Genomic DNA, 14,951 nt, shown 5'->3' on the forward strand with positions numbered 1-14,951 from the left:
CCTTACGGGACCGCCCGCATCGCCTAATATTTCAGAACCTAAATTGTAACTTTCTTATATCATAAGATAGCATTGTCTTGTATATGTGCGTATAATCATTTTGAATAAAACTATCTTAATCTTTGCATGTGACTTGATTATTCTTCATTACGATTAAAGTACAGGAGGCTCAAAATATCTTTTTCCCTCCCCCTTGAGTTTTTTCTGTATCCGTTACTGAAAAGTAGTGAGGGTGAAGGATCAGAAGGAAGTAGGTGGAGGGGTTGTAGGAGGGGGCACAGACGGTAAGTCAAGAAGAGTTCATCATACAGACAACCTAAATTCCGGACTTGCGTCATGTCACGTGGTAAAAAAGGTTTTGGGGAAGGAAGTGGGGTTAGGTAGCAGTCAGGGGAGTACATATAAGATGGGGGAGTGACTAAAAAACCCATTTCCGTTCAGTAAGTCAAATTTCTTCCTTTTCTTTTTCACCATTTCCCACTTTTCGGCCGCACCTAAAATAAGCCGTTTTTCTTGGAACTGAATAATTTAATATCGAAAATTTGATGCATGTTTGTGTGCCATTCGGCGCTTTGAAAAGTTGGGTCACGGTTCTCCAAGCACCTTTTGCGTTCGGACACACGAGTAAAGAAGTTCCTTCCAGTGTGGCCGATATACACCCCCTCAAGTGAGTCACATCATAGTTTGTACTTGCCGCTGAGCCCGAAAGAAAACACTCCGATGGCCCAACGTGTGCGTGAGTTTCCTCAGCGCATTGCAACCGCTAGGGTTTTTGCCCCGGGAGTTCGACTCCCATTTCGCTAGCCAGGCTGCATCCGCGTCCGACCTCGTCGGCGACGTAAAGGCAAAGGAAGCAGCTCGCATTGAGTGCCAACCCTGTAAGTGGTCACCAACACGGCCCCATCGATGAAATGGGACTGGTAGGTGTCTGCACATTATTGAAAACGATAATACTTGTTTGCATCAATGAGACCCTTTGTGCTGGTAGAAAGGTGGGGTGGCGCGACATGATAAGCACTCTAAGCATCTATGGATTCGCGGAGGTAAAATTTATTTAAGAAAAGTAGAAAAGGAGCCAGCAATTGTAGTTAGCATCATGGATGATGTAAAACATCTTTGATCGTTGCTTTTGTGATTCATAATTCAATGATATAGAAGGTATACCTTGACTATAAGCCAATTTTATGGATATGAATAGTACTGTAAATGCCTTTAATGGAATGAATTCCCTATTGATCGTCCATCAAAATATCCGAAGTGTTAGACGCAACTTTAATTTACTACTTTCACATTTAAATAGCATTTCACAATAACCCGATATTATAGCTTTGAATGAAATAGGAATACAATCTGATTAAATTAATGTATATACAGTGAGTGGGTAGGTACTATTCCTATGGAAGTTGTAATACTTCTGAAAGAGCAAGAGGTGTGTTAGCGTTTATAAGACATGACATAATAACGTACTAGGCCTTGTCATATAAACCCTACTGATTGCTTGTTGATCAATGTTTCATGCAAGTTTTGTACATTTGATCTCTTTGTCGTCTACAGGGACTAAAAATTTCTATTGATCAATTTGTTTCAGATTTTGAACCCTAATCAAGGTGCATATATCAAAAATTAGTAATGGTCAGTGATATGAATGTTCAGTTACTAATGCCCAGCTGCGACGCCAAGCAGTTGACAATTCTCATGAGTTCATGTGGCTTGACTACCTTAATCAATGAAGCAACCAGAATGACTAGACAATGAGCTACCTGTTCAGATCATGTAATCACTCGGTGGTTTAACACACTTAATGTAGACCTCAAAGCCAAGTTTATGCATATAGGTATAACGCATCACTCTCGAGTCCAACCCAATTCCAATCTTTCTGCTCGCGAAGAAAACGAAAGTACACCATCTAATGTCACTGCCGTAAATCATTAAATGAAAATATTCGACTGTATTCTTGGGAAGTATTGTATGAAGAACATGAAATTTCCTAAACTTTTACTACATTTTCAACTACATTTTACTAAACTTTTACTGTTAACATGTGTCAATGAGTCTTAAGTATGGTCAGGAATGAACGTGCCGTAAAATTAAAGCCCTGGATGACTGACTCCTCGATGAGCAAAGTTGCGCGTAAAAAAATCTTTTTCTAAAACTACGCCATCACCCGCACAATAACGGCTTGAGAAAAGAGTACGTAAAGATAAGAATAAACTGTGTATATCTGTCCGTAATGCGGTTAACTCCTATTACATGGAACAATTGGACAAAGTAAATCGAAAAAAAAGGAACAGTGCATGAACTAATACAAGGAAATCGGACCTTAAATGACCCAGTTATTATTGATATAGACTTCAAGAAGGAGTTCATAAGCACATTTGAGTCTCCTAAATTGTATCCATTTGTAAAAAATAATTCAATGATTGATAATTCATCAAATAGTAAAAATCATCTAAGCCTAAACTCCTTTTTGGAACCAGTCACTACGCCTGATGTATTAAAAATTGCCAATAGCCAATCTTTAAAAAAGCTGCCCGTCCGGATCAAATAAATGCTGGATTGATAAAATTATCATATAGGACATTGCAGATGTACTCTGCCATTTCTTCAATGAAAGCTTGCCAAATGTGAGGTTCCCTGCATCCTTGAAGCAAGAAATTATTGTTCCCGTTCGCGAAAAATTCGTACTACGCGGTATTCACAATTACCGTCCGATTTATTTGCTCTAAATTTATTCTAACGTACTTACCTGAAAAACTTGTGAAAAGAATACTGGTAAATTTTCCGGAATAGGAAGTAGTTCTGTGACAATCAATATAGTTCGAGGGTCGTTCAATAAGTCTTTAGAAAAAGGTATAAGAACAAATTGTATTGGACCAATTATTATATATGTTTGATTTTAGTTTCCTTTCAGCTCTATACTTTTTTGTAAGCAAAAGTTGTTCTCTACAATCGGTAACAACAAAGAAACTATGGGATGGATACAGTTCAAACTTCAACTGTTGACGAGTCACAAGTGCTAATTTCTGACGTATATTAATTTTGGAAACTAAGAGAGCAATTTTTCGGAAATTCCAAGGACTTATAGAACGAACCTCGTATTAGGATAGGTAAAAGTACTCAGGACGCTTGAAAATCACCCCAATTATTCAGTCCATTAAATCTAATAAATAAACCGCTGCTGTATACATAGTTATAAAAAAGCCTTTGATACAATAAAATACAAGATTTTTCTGGATAAACAAAATATTGCAGAAATTCGTGGCATTTCCATAAAGTCATTTCGAAAGTTTCTTGACAGCGCGCTTAAAGTTTTTAAGGTACTACAATAGTCATAGAAGTTCCGAAAATATTTGTTCTGGAGAGGTTCAAGGATCAGCGTTAGGTCCAATATCATTTTTATTGTAAATCAATCATCTGTGTAATCTAAATTTCGGTGGTAAACTAACCGCCTTTGCGGATAACCTAGTCCTGTCTTATAAAAGTGTGAACCGGATTGATTTACAGCAAAGCATACATAAAATGTGATATAAACGATATCAACCAATGGTTTGCATCGAACAAACTTAAATTGAGCGAGAAAACCTAAATTATGTTAAAATTTATACAACAGCTTCCCCATTGACTAATGTTGTGTAACGTTCTTCCAAGCGTACTAAAATGACATGCTGACAGTTTCACACTGGTTCGAGTTGAGGAATACCATGGATTAGCAATTGATGAGCATCTAAAATGGAAGCATTATACAAAAAACATTGCAAATAGTTTGAAAAATTGTAGAACGAAACACTACTTTATTCGTAATAAGTGTTCTTTAACTGTGATTTACAATATTTATTATGCTATTGTTAGATCTTTTAAAAATAACATGAGACTCTCGGCTTTACACATTTATTTGCACAGGTACAACACGACCATGCGTGTGCTCAGGCCAGGGCTCGCATCCAATATGCCGCGCCTCCGGACAGGCTTAGCACGTCGTCAGTTCTCCTTCCCCTCGCGCACGCTAGCGGCGCTCCTTCCGCCACATCCGTCGTCAGCCCGTAGTATCCCTCCGCCGTAATACTAGCGCGAATTCAAATGCTGCTAACACGGCCATCCTGATGCAGTTACGCTCTCGGAACTGCCGCTGCGCGAGGTCTGAAATTGCAAGAACTCAACTTAGCACAAGTGAAAACAACAAAAAGCCGAATACAGACTCGCGATCCCACTGTCATTAGCAGCGACATCTTTTTATCAAGTTGTCAGGTACACTGATAGCACTCAGCCATCAAAATAGGCACATTATGAACCCAGGCTGGCTCCAGAGTTCAACTCGTGTCGATCTGAAATCTAAATAAATTAGTTTGTCACACACCTCAAGACCCCTAAGGCCTTGGAAAACAAAACGCATAATGGGAGCAATCATGCGTGAAGGTGCATAACCTTCGGAAAACCAGAACAAATCATGAGTTCTTTAAAACCCATGCTTCAAGGTCCGAAGACCCCGGAAAACAAAACAAACCATGGGTGCATTCAAACCCATGCTTCAAGGTGCTCAGACCTCGGAAGCCAAAACAAATCATGAGTTCTTTCAAACTCATGCTTCAAGGTGCTCAGACCTCGGAAGCCAACACAAATCATGAGTTCATTCAAACCCATGCTTCAAGGTACTCCGACCTCGGAAGCCAACACAAATCATGAGTTCATTCAAACCCATGCTTCAAGGTGCTCAGACCTCGGAAAGCCAAAACAAATCACGGGTACAGGCTTACCTCGTACCTCACCCCTCCCCCTCATGGAGAGAGATAAGGTCTTACATGTCAGTCGCAGCCGACCAATCCTTCGGCCACGGTCGCAGCTGTTCCTTGGCAGCCTTGACGATCCTTTGTCTCGTAGCGCCGACCCGTTTGAGCTCGTAGCGTCCCTCTGGTGTCACCTCTCGAACTTCGTAAGGACCAAGGAATTCGAAATCCGCCTTGCTCGCGTGAAGCTTGCTCGCCCGGTGAAGCAGCACGAAGTCTCCAACGCTGTACTGCTGGGTGTCACGCCTTCTGGAGTTGAGAGCTGCTCTAGATGATTCATCTGGTCGAAGTCGCTCGATGACACGCCTCCTGTCAACATTCATATTTCTCACAGGAGTTAGATCACTTGAAAGGTCATTTAAGGGGGCTTGAATGAATGGGGTGGTGACTTCAATACCAATGAGCAATTGAGCGGACTGACCCCTGTCGCTTTTTGCATGGTAGTGTTCAAAACTAACTTAATTCTCCACAAAACGCTCGGCCATTCTGCCCTGACCCTTGTCTCGATTCTTATAAGTTCATGATGGTGCGCATATGACGCTCCACTTGTCTGTTTACTCTGTGAATATCAGGTGTTATGAAGTGATAACGAACGTTCCATTCATTTAGGCACTTAGCCACTGCCAAGTTATGAAAATTGGTGCCACTGTCCATAATGATTAATTCAGGAGCTCCGAAGCAGGAAATAAAAAATTGCAGGGCTCGCAGAGTCTCATCAGATCTTACAGATTTTAAGGCAACCATGTTGCAATGCTTAGTGAAAGAATCAATTAGTACAAGCGCATATCTGTGTCCATCAATAGACACCGGCAAGGGTCCCAGACAATCGATGTGCATCGTGTGCATTGGGACTGGAACCTTATTGGGTAATTGAACGAGTCCCTGTAGAGAACCTGTTTGCGTCTTCTCAACAGCACAAGCAAGGCAGTGTTTTACATAGTTTTTGACAAACTGTCTTAGCCGCGGAAACCAGAATGCAAACTTATTGACTTAATTGTTTTCTCTGCTCCAATATGGCACTGCTCGTCGTGAAATAATCGCAGAAGTCCAAGCCTACTTTGTCGGGGGACATAGTAGCGCAGCAATTCCATCTTATTTTTTTAAAATCTCTTGATGACACAGTAAGCCATCCTTCTCAACGTATTGATTCGAGTCTAATTTTCCCTCACGCAACTCGGAAAGCATTTGCTGAACTTCGGCATTGCCCTTTTGCTCGATGTGTAACCACGAATCGTGCTGAGAGACTCGCAAGACTGAGACAGGATTACGGCTAAGATAATCAACGTGGCTTAGGGTAGAGCCTTTACGGTAAATTATCTCAAAATTGAAATCCTGCATGTATGTCCACCATCGGGCTATTCGAGGAACAATATCGCGTTTGTTCATAGTCGATTTTACTGAATTACAATCAGTGACAATAACAAATTTAATCCCGATAAGATACACTCGGAAATGCTTTAGAGAGTTGACGATGGCTAGGGTCTCCAATTCATAGGAGTGATATTTCGCCTCAGTAGAAGAGGTACGTTTGCTGTAATACGCAACCACTCTGCTTTCCCCGTCATATTTTTGAATGAGGATTCCTCCGTAGCCTACCGCACTCGCATTGTATGCAACTCCGTGGGCATATCGGGGTTGAATACCACCAAGAGTGGTTCGGTGGTCCAACAGTCAATTGTGTACTTTCTAGCTCCCTCATGTTCCGTCGTCCAGACGAAACTTACATTCATTTTTGTAAGGTCATTTATGCATGCGGTACGACTAGCAAACTCGGGAATAAATTTTCGGAAGTATCCGGCTAATCCCATAAATTGTCGGACCTGCTGAACGTCGGTAGGGCGAGATAAATTTTTCAATGCTTTGATTTTACTCTGGCTTGGACGGATGCCCTCCTCGGAAATCAACACACATACGGTACGTCCCATTTTTTTTCACTGTAAGGACGGGACAAGCGTACGGGGAGGGGCTCCCTCTAATAACGCAATTGGATACTAGGTCATCCGCAATTTTGCGAACTTCCGCACGCTCACTCGACGATAGACGGTAAGGCCGTCGGTTGACAATAAAGTTGTCAATCAAATTTATTTCCATTGAAGCATTATTTACGGTGGAAACTTCTGTCCCAGAGGTTATCATTTCGGCGTAATTATTTAGCACTACACTTGTCTGAGAATGGTAGTCCTTATGCACGCTGAGGGCGTTCATCGTATCCTCCGAAACTCAAATGACGCCAGGCAGCTGTCGCCGAATCACACGAGTACCGTCGCAGTCCGTGACAGCGGCTAACATTATGTCTTCAAATAGGTTGCACCCTACAATGACATCGTAATCGAGGCATGCAGAAGGTACCATCACGAAAGTGAGCTTCGAATTTTGACCAGTAATCTCAACGGTTGCGTCAAAACGGAACTTCGATATAAGTCTCCCAGGTAAAATTCACATGATGGGAAGTTCGTTTCGTATTAATTTACCAGAGAAAGTAGCCAAAAATTTATCACACATCAAAGATACGTCCGCTCCAGTATCAATTAAGCCCATAAACACCCGCCGAACTGATTCGACGTTATCTCCTTCGACTACTTCCCCACGTGCTACCTTCTGAAGGGAGCTCAAATAAGAAATTAGATCAGAGACGGATGTAAAGTCGCGCATTTTCGCTGACTCCTGGATTTTCCCGTCACTAATGCCGTGAACAATTAATTCAATTAAATCTTCAGGTCCCCATTGGGCTCCCAATCTTTTAAGAAGGGTCAATTTCTTAAGCCTATGCAGTAAAAGTATTGAAATCTGAAGTTTTGCAAGCAGCAGCTTCAACAAGCAATCGGCCAAGAATTTTCCGCGAGGGGAAAACTTCTAAAAATATCGTTTTTGAAAGCACACCAGCTAGAGACCAGCTCTCGGACCATACCTTGGATTCGTCAGTCAAATAACGCCTCACTCTTACAAGCGTCTGGACATCCGACCAGTAGAACTCCTCCATAATTATCTCGGCATGTTGAATCCAGCGTTGAGCATCGTCAATGTCTGGGCGGAAAAGGGGCAGGTCAATCTGGTCTATGGCTCCTTGGCTGCTCTTCACCTTCCTCAGCACATCTCCATTCCGTCAGCAGCTAGAAAAAATATTTCTTCCCAGCGTCGGCGTCGTCTTGAGCGCAGAGAAGAATCCCACTTCTGATGTTAGATCTTTTAAAAATGACATGAGACTCTCGGCTTTACACATTTATTTGCACAGGTACAACACGACCATGCGTGTGCTCAGGCCAGGGCTCGCATCCAATATGCCGCCTCCGGACAGGCTTAGCACGTCGTCAGTTCTCCTTCCCCTCGCGCACGCTAGCGGCGCTCCTTCCGCCACATCCGTCGTCAGCCCGTAGTATCCCTCCGCCGTAATACTAGCGCGAATTCAAATGCTGCTAACACTATCGTATATTCTGGGGTAAGTTATGGTATGTTGAGCTAGGCTAGTGCATTTAAAATTCGCTCAAACGTACACATACAGCTCTAAGAGCAATCACACTTGCTCCTGCAGCCGGAGCAGATGGCCTTTCACTCTCTTTTCCTATAATTTTTAAACTGCAGGTACTTACTACCCCTGAGACACTGATACATCTATTAGATGCTAAGGTTTTCTACCTTCGTGGTGGTGGAGGTAGTCCAAAAGTCTTGGATGAGCCCCAATAATACTATCTACGAACAAATACTTCATATGAATTGCCCAAACTCAATGTTATTTTATTAAAGGCAGCTTTATTTTCTTGGGACCAAAAATTTGCACTAGTTTGCGAAAAACAATCAATGAGAGTAACAACATGTATACGACTACGAGAGTAACAACATATATACCTTCCTTAAACAAGTGAACCTGGCTGTATACTAAAAAAATATTATAGGGGATATCTAATAGAACTATTTTCAAACCATATTCCTTTTTTATTGTTAATTCCATTTTTAGTTTATATTTACTGTGTGTTTCTAATGTATCAAAAGTTCATCTGGAAGGCATTTCTTGTTTCGCAGCAATATGTAAAGAATTACGACTGTATTTCTGAAGGTGATCCCTCCAACAGACAATAGACTCTAGGTCAACAATAGCTCCAAAATTATTTATGTATGTATGATATTTAACTTTTTAAATTGTTTAAGGAGAAATACATGTAACTATTATGGAGGACTGATGATAAAAATAAAAGGTAGGCATTTCACCATTGCAAGTCAAAGCCAATGGTTAAAATCAACGGGAAACTTAAAAACGATAAACACGTTTTATTACATTTGGGTTTTAGACGCTTGCATTAATATGGCGACAGGTATGAATAAAACCGTAGGAGAAAAAGATGACTGAATAATCGACTCACTATTGTACAATTGGCTTCATAAGTAAATGTCTAGTTGCGACAGGCCACAGATAGTAGGCATAATTCGCTTGACATTTTTCCACTTTGGAAAACAGGCACGACAAGAAGAGGAAGACTCAGAGAAAATCATATTTGAACAACACTATATTTCCAGTTCCCTCAGAAACGATAATAAGAGATATTTTTTTCGAATGGATGAATAATTGAATTTGTTTTCCTCCCGCACGATAAAAGAATTTAATAAATTCTGGGTAGGACTTCGTCACAGCCTTTCCTTTTTATTCGTTGACGGCTGGTTTCCTAACACCCCCTGCCACACGCTTATTGACGCGGCTTGCTGCGTAGTATACATATGTAGAATAGTAGGTACTGAGAAGAAGTAAAGGGGGGAAGCTTCGCCTAATATATTGTGCACGAAAGTCTGCTCGTAGTCTAGACCCTATGTGGGAGGTCAATGGAAAAAATTCGCAAAGTAACCGATCAACCACCACAAATGTTTTCACAGGAAAACTCCTGATTGGTTTCACAGGATCAAATCCAGACCTCTAAGGTCTCCCCTGTCATCACACCACCAACCCTCACCTCACATTCCATATTACATCCCTTAAGTCTTCCCTTTCAAGATTTTGAAACGACATTCATTTGATATGTCTTTCAAAGCTAAAGTTATGCGAGCATTTATTGAAAGAACGAAATTTGAGTTGCGGTTGGTTCGGCATAGTTATAATTTCAGGCATTCGAGAGAAAAGAAAATCATATTTTGTAACAAATGAAAATGACGAGTCATTATCATTAGTCAATGTTGACCTGTAATTGATTGAAACATGCTAATAATTAGTGGAAACTATTGTGCATCCTTGCATAAATGAGGAAGAAGTGTACTTGGTATTTTGTGACGTGTCCTAGATCAATGAATTTATATCAGTATGAAGAATTTCTTTTTCTTACAGATATCCTTATAGATTGCCTCCTATTCCCTTAGGCAGCAGAGATAAGAGGTCTTAAGCATTTTCACGCCTAATTTGGGGGAAAGGAACCCTACTCATGTGTATGATAATAAGGAAGTTAGTTTTAGCCACGATGAGAAATACGAGAACAGGCCGGGTCGTTGTGCGCAAGTCAGTCGAAGTAAGCTAAAATCATGCATTGGGCAATTATAAATAAACGGCTCTTAAGACACTTATTTGACTTTAATGCCTACCGACTGAGAAATTGAAAAAATTATCACGAAGTGAAAGGAGAGCCTGGACTGCCCAACAGTGAACCAAGCACTAGAGACCCATGCCGCTAAGTATTTCGCTGCAGCCCTTAGAAGGCAAAATGTCACAATAGGGTCGATTACTCAGACAAGGAACCGCAATTTATTATTAGAATTCGGTTGATGAAGTGGGAAGATTACTTACGAGGAAAAATGATTTTCTTCACTCAGCCATTCTCTGTTTAAAATGAAAAGATACGAGAAGGTACCCCCACATATCATGAGTTGGTGATGCCTTTACATCTCTGATAAATCAGAACCGATCATAGAGGGAAAGCATTTCTAACTAGAGAACCGTCTAGTTGCTCTCTTATAATGAAAGCCTAACCTTCCGAGACTAATAATTGTTGTATTTATTTTGTAAGCAGTTATTTTTTAATTGTACGCACAGTGGTGAATCTATTGGGGGGGGGCTTAGGGGACCATAGCCCCCCCCCCTTGGGTATCCAATTCACTTTAGATAAAATAGTTATTTTATTCGGACCCCCACTACTGCTGGTCGGCTAACCCCCACTTAGCCTCCCCCCTTTTCCCTATTCTGGATCCGCCACTGCTGATCCGCATCTTACTATATTTCTACTGTTTTCATTCATGTAATGAAAGTGTTATCGTCGGAAGAAATAATTAAAATAAGCGGCAATTAACTTCGCTTGTTACGCGAGAGATGCTTGGGAGTATCTAGGGGCGGTGACTCGCTCCGCATTAATTTGTGACGGTATCAAATTTTCTGCCAAAGTCTCGACACCTTCGATTTTTCACCGAGAATTGCTCGATAAGTGGACGACGGGTTGTAAACGGAAAAATTTGTCCGTGCCATTATCAAAATCGACGATAAAAGAAAGTCCTAAACTGGTCTATTGTGTCAAAAACAAGTGTGAGCTCAAATAAAGACGTATCACTCGAGCTGAGAAATAGATTGAAGTAAGAATGGTGCATTGGAGGCAAAGGGGACAAGTAAGCTGGGCAAATCGCAGTGCGCAAGTCATTCAAATTAACCTATAATGCTGATTATTCATGGTTATAGGTAAACCTATTTATCTGAATGAAGCTGAACAAAACTGTGAATCCTCGCAATGGATTAACATGACGACTATTAACTTATCACTGTGAAGCTGAAACATACGTTTCATTCGTTGATGATTGAAACATAATTCTAAAAAGGTTTCTTGAATGTTCTCGTGATACATGACCCTGCCTAATGCCACCTCATTGCATAAAATTTTTGAGTATATTTTGGATATTTTTTCCTGGGAGTCTCCCTCGCGGAGAAACAAAGCAGACAGAGGATTCTATGTCGAGAAAAAGTTTACAATGCCCGTGAATCACCAAATGAATGGTCACTACGTCGTTAAATAGTTCTACTTTGCGAGTGCATTGAGACAATGTGAAGTAAAAGCAAAATGTAAATGAAGCAAAGGCTAAAGGAAGCGAATGAACCACCAAGGATATATAAAATTAAAATGAACGAAAATTTGACTGACTTACCATATCTTAATCAGCACACCTCTCCCATGTGACCTTATAAGGATTTCCCGCAAAATCTGATTTCACTTCACACAATCGACAGCGACAACGGATTTGCATTGCTGTAAAGAAAGAAAAATAACAAATTAAATTTCGCCTCGACTTAGTGCTTGATTCAAACGATTACTATCCTTTGTAAACCTCTAGCCACACTATAAATATTATCACTAGAAAGAATTAACATATGCGAGAATGTCTGAGTGAGCCATATTGATACATTTTTCCAGTAGAAATAAACGAAATTAAAGAAATTTATTAGAATTCAATCCCTACCGACTGAGAATTTAAAAAAAATTCGTTCCTAATAGTGAACCAAGCGCTGCTAGTAGTCACCAGTAGTCACCCATGTATTTCGCTGCAGTATTTAGGAGGCAAAATGCCACAGTAGGGTAGATTTTTAAGACCCGAACCGCAATTCATTATACGTATTCGGTAAATGGAAGTGGGGACATTGTATTAGTTAAGAGGAAAGTCCGAAGATTATTAAGTTACGAGGAAAAATAATCTTCATAACTAAGCCATTCTCAGTTTAAAATGAAAAACATGCGAAGCTAACGCCCACATTTCACGATTTGATGACGTCATTACATCTCCGGTAAATTTAACCGTTCAGCTGGAACCAATCATACAGGGAAAGAATTTCTAACTTCTTGTGGTCTAATTTCTAATTCTTATTTCCAACTCCCTCAGAATTATGGCCCAACCTTAGTTTCAAAGAAGCGTTCCACATTATGTATAAATGTACTCATTTCCTAGACCAATCCGTGGAATAAGTGGCAGCAAGGTGGAATATACCAATTAAGATTGGCAAAATATATGATGTCACAGATTCTGATTCACATCACTACATAGTTATGGAATATACGAATACTTTGATTAACAATTTTTGACGCAACCAATATAATACACCGGTGAAAACTTGAAAAGACAACGTCAGTACCAACTGATGATGACGGTTTAGAGCAATGCACAGTCCCGAGAATCGCCGATTCAAAAGCTTACATTGAAACCCTGGTCTAAAAATTTCTGGAGCACTTCTTACGACCTTGGTTCACGCTTGCCGAGAAATAGTGAATTTAAAATTTGAGAGGCGAGAGAAATTCACCACACACAAAAATGGATATTTCATACGTTGCAAGTATTTTGCAAGTCCCAAAACATGACCAAACGAGAACGGTTCAGGTAAACGAACGATGGAAACTTCCCTCCGAAAAATATATTCACGACCATCATATCGATAACGATTACATTACGTAGCCTCAAACATCGAATAAAATATGAGAATTACTCTTGATAAGCTTGAAGACTATACGGGGTCACTGGTTCTCAGCACTTCGTTGAACACGATTTTCCGCAAAATTAATTTACTTTACGGGATCCATAGTCACTCGCTACAACAATTATTTCACATGCCTAAAGTCGAAATCACACACAATCAACACTGAAGAAAACTTAGAAAATCCAAGTTGTTAACTTTTTTGGGAACACTCCCGTACTCACCTCTAAACTCAATGCAAGTTGCCGCCAGACTGATGAAAGATTTTCAGGAGAAGCATTGTGGGCCTCTTCGAGTGTCACGTGACAACTAGCCACCACAATAAATAGTTCCGATAAATTAAAACAAAAAAGTAAAAAGCAAGCTACAGCATAACATAAATAACTTATAATATATTTAAATCTCTTAATTTTAATATTTGATGTTGCTTATTAATTTAATAATACGTTTAGGTGCGATTAGAAAATTGATTCGATACGCGGAAGAACGAATTTAATTTTAAGTCTTCGCGGAATAACTTTAGCGGAAAACAGTATCCTTCCGCGAGGGTCTCGATGCAATTTTTCCAACCTTTTTTCGCGCCTTCTAGAAAAATCATCCCATTGTGGGAGGGGGAAAATCTGCTTCAAAGGTCATTCAAAGACGTCATCCGCAAGATTATCATCGTTTCACGAAAGTATTGCATTGTTCCATTGCCTCTCGTAACAGTCTGCTCCGCGACGTAAAATTGGGCAGTAGTCATGGCTGTTTGATGTCGAGCCTGCCTTAATTCGACGGCCTCAGTAACTGCCTTACCCCGCCTCCTATCAGGTCTTACCTCCCTCTAGTCAACTCGTCACGAACCTTGGTGCCATTTCAAGCAAATTATTTCTTGATTAGACAGCTGATAAACAAACCAACTCTCTTCGTCAAGATCGCCTTCTTTCTCAGCAGTTACGGAGTTAGTGTAAGAAGACAGTGCGAAGGAGACTACGAAAGAAACATAATAACTCTTCGGATGGCCATTTACGTGAGTACGAGAATGTTTTACTGGCGATAGAACAATTCATAGGACAAACTTACTTTGAAAAAGTCATGCGATCTATTTTACGATAATGTTCGTAATTATTTTACTGGTTGTATTTGTAGGGTGGGAAGAATCGAAAAGAAAGTAATAGGCATTTGTAAAATCTCGCTATTTGAGGTGTGATTTTTTCGTCAAAATAGCAGTGCAATTAAAGGACGTAAAAATCGGTCGCTAACTGATCTCCATGACAGTGTTGAAAGCATTAAAATTATTATTTAAATGAGATAATTTGCTGCACTTTTAAGTGGGTGGTTGAGTTGTACGTTAAGATTCAATCGGATTGCTGTTTTTGTGTTGCTTATCACTTTCCATATATTTACGGTTTCGGTAGTTCCACATAGTAAATTAAGAACTTAATGGTAAAGATCAACTCATCCGCATTTGCATGTATTTTCGTAATGTTTTTTCAATGAAATAATGGTAATAGCTTAAGGGCATTGGCGTGGTAGCGGTGGGAAAGTCAGGGAGTTCTCAATTCCTCTTCCAATCGAAATTCATGAGAGAATGAATATCATGAAAAAAAATCATATGCGAAATCCCTCATAATGAACCCCTCCTACCCGGACATTTTATGTGTATGGCTGGAGCAGTCGTTGTACATCGTTGTTTAGGGGGTTCATTAACTTCCATACCGCGACTTGGTGGTGTGCAATACCTGTTAGTGATATTACGTATGAAGCCTGATATACGC

The 14,951-nt window shown here is 40.3% G+C and overlaps 1 long non-coding RNA gene across 1 annotated transcript; it reads right to left on the reverse strand.

The window, feature by feature from the left end:
* Positions 1–3,874: 3,874 nt before the first annotated feature.
* Positions 3,875–8,193, reverse strand: LOC124158653. The gene is made up of 2 exons (XR_006864850.1): positions 4,752–8,193; positions 3,875–4,137 (listed from the first exon to the last, which is right to left on the reverse strand). It is a non-coding gene; the product is annotated as an uncharacterized LOC124158653 (long non-coding RNA).
* Between the last annotated feature and the right edge of the window lie 6,758 nt (positions 8,194–14,951).

This window comes from Ischnura elegans, chromosome 5, assembly GCF_921293095.1.
Source record: "Ischnura elegans chromosome 5, ioIscEleg1.1, whole genome shotgun sequence".
Taxonomy (NCBI): Eukaryota; Metazoa; Arthropoda; class Insecta; order Odonata; family Coenagrionidae; genus Ischnura; species Ischnura elegans.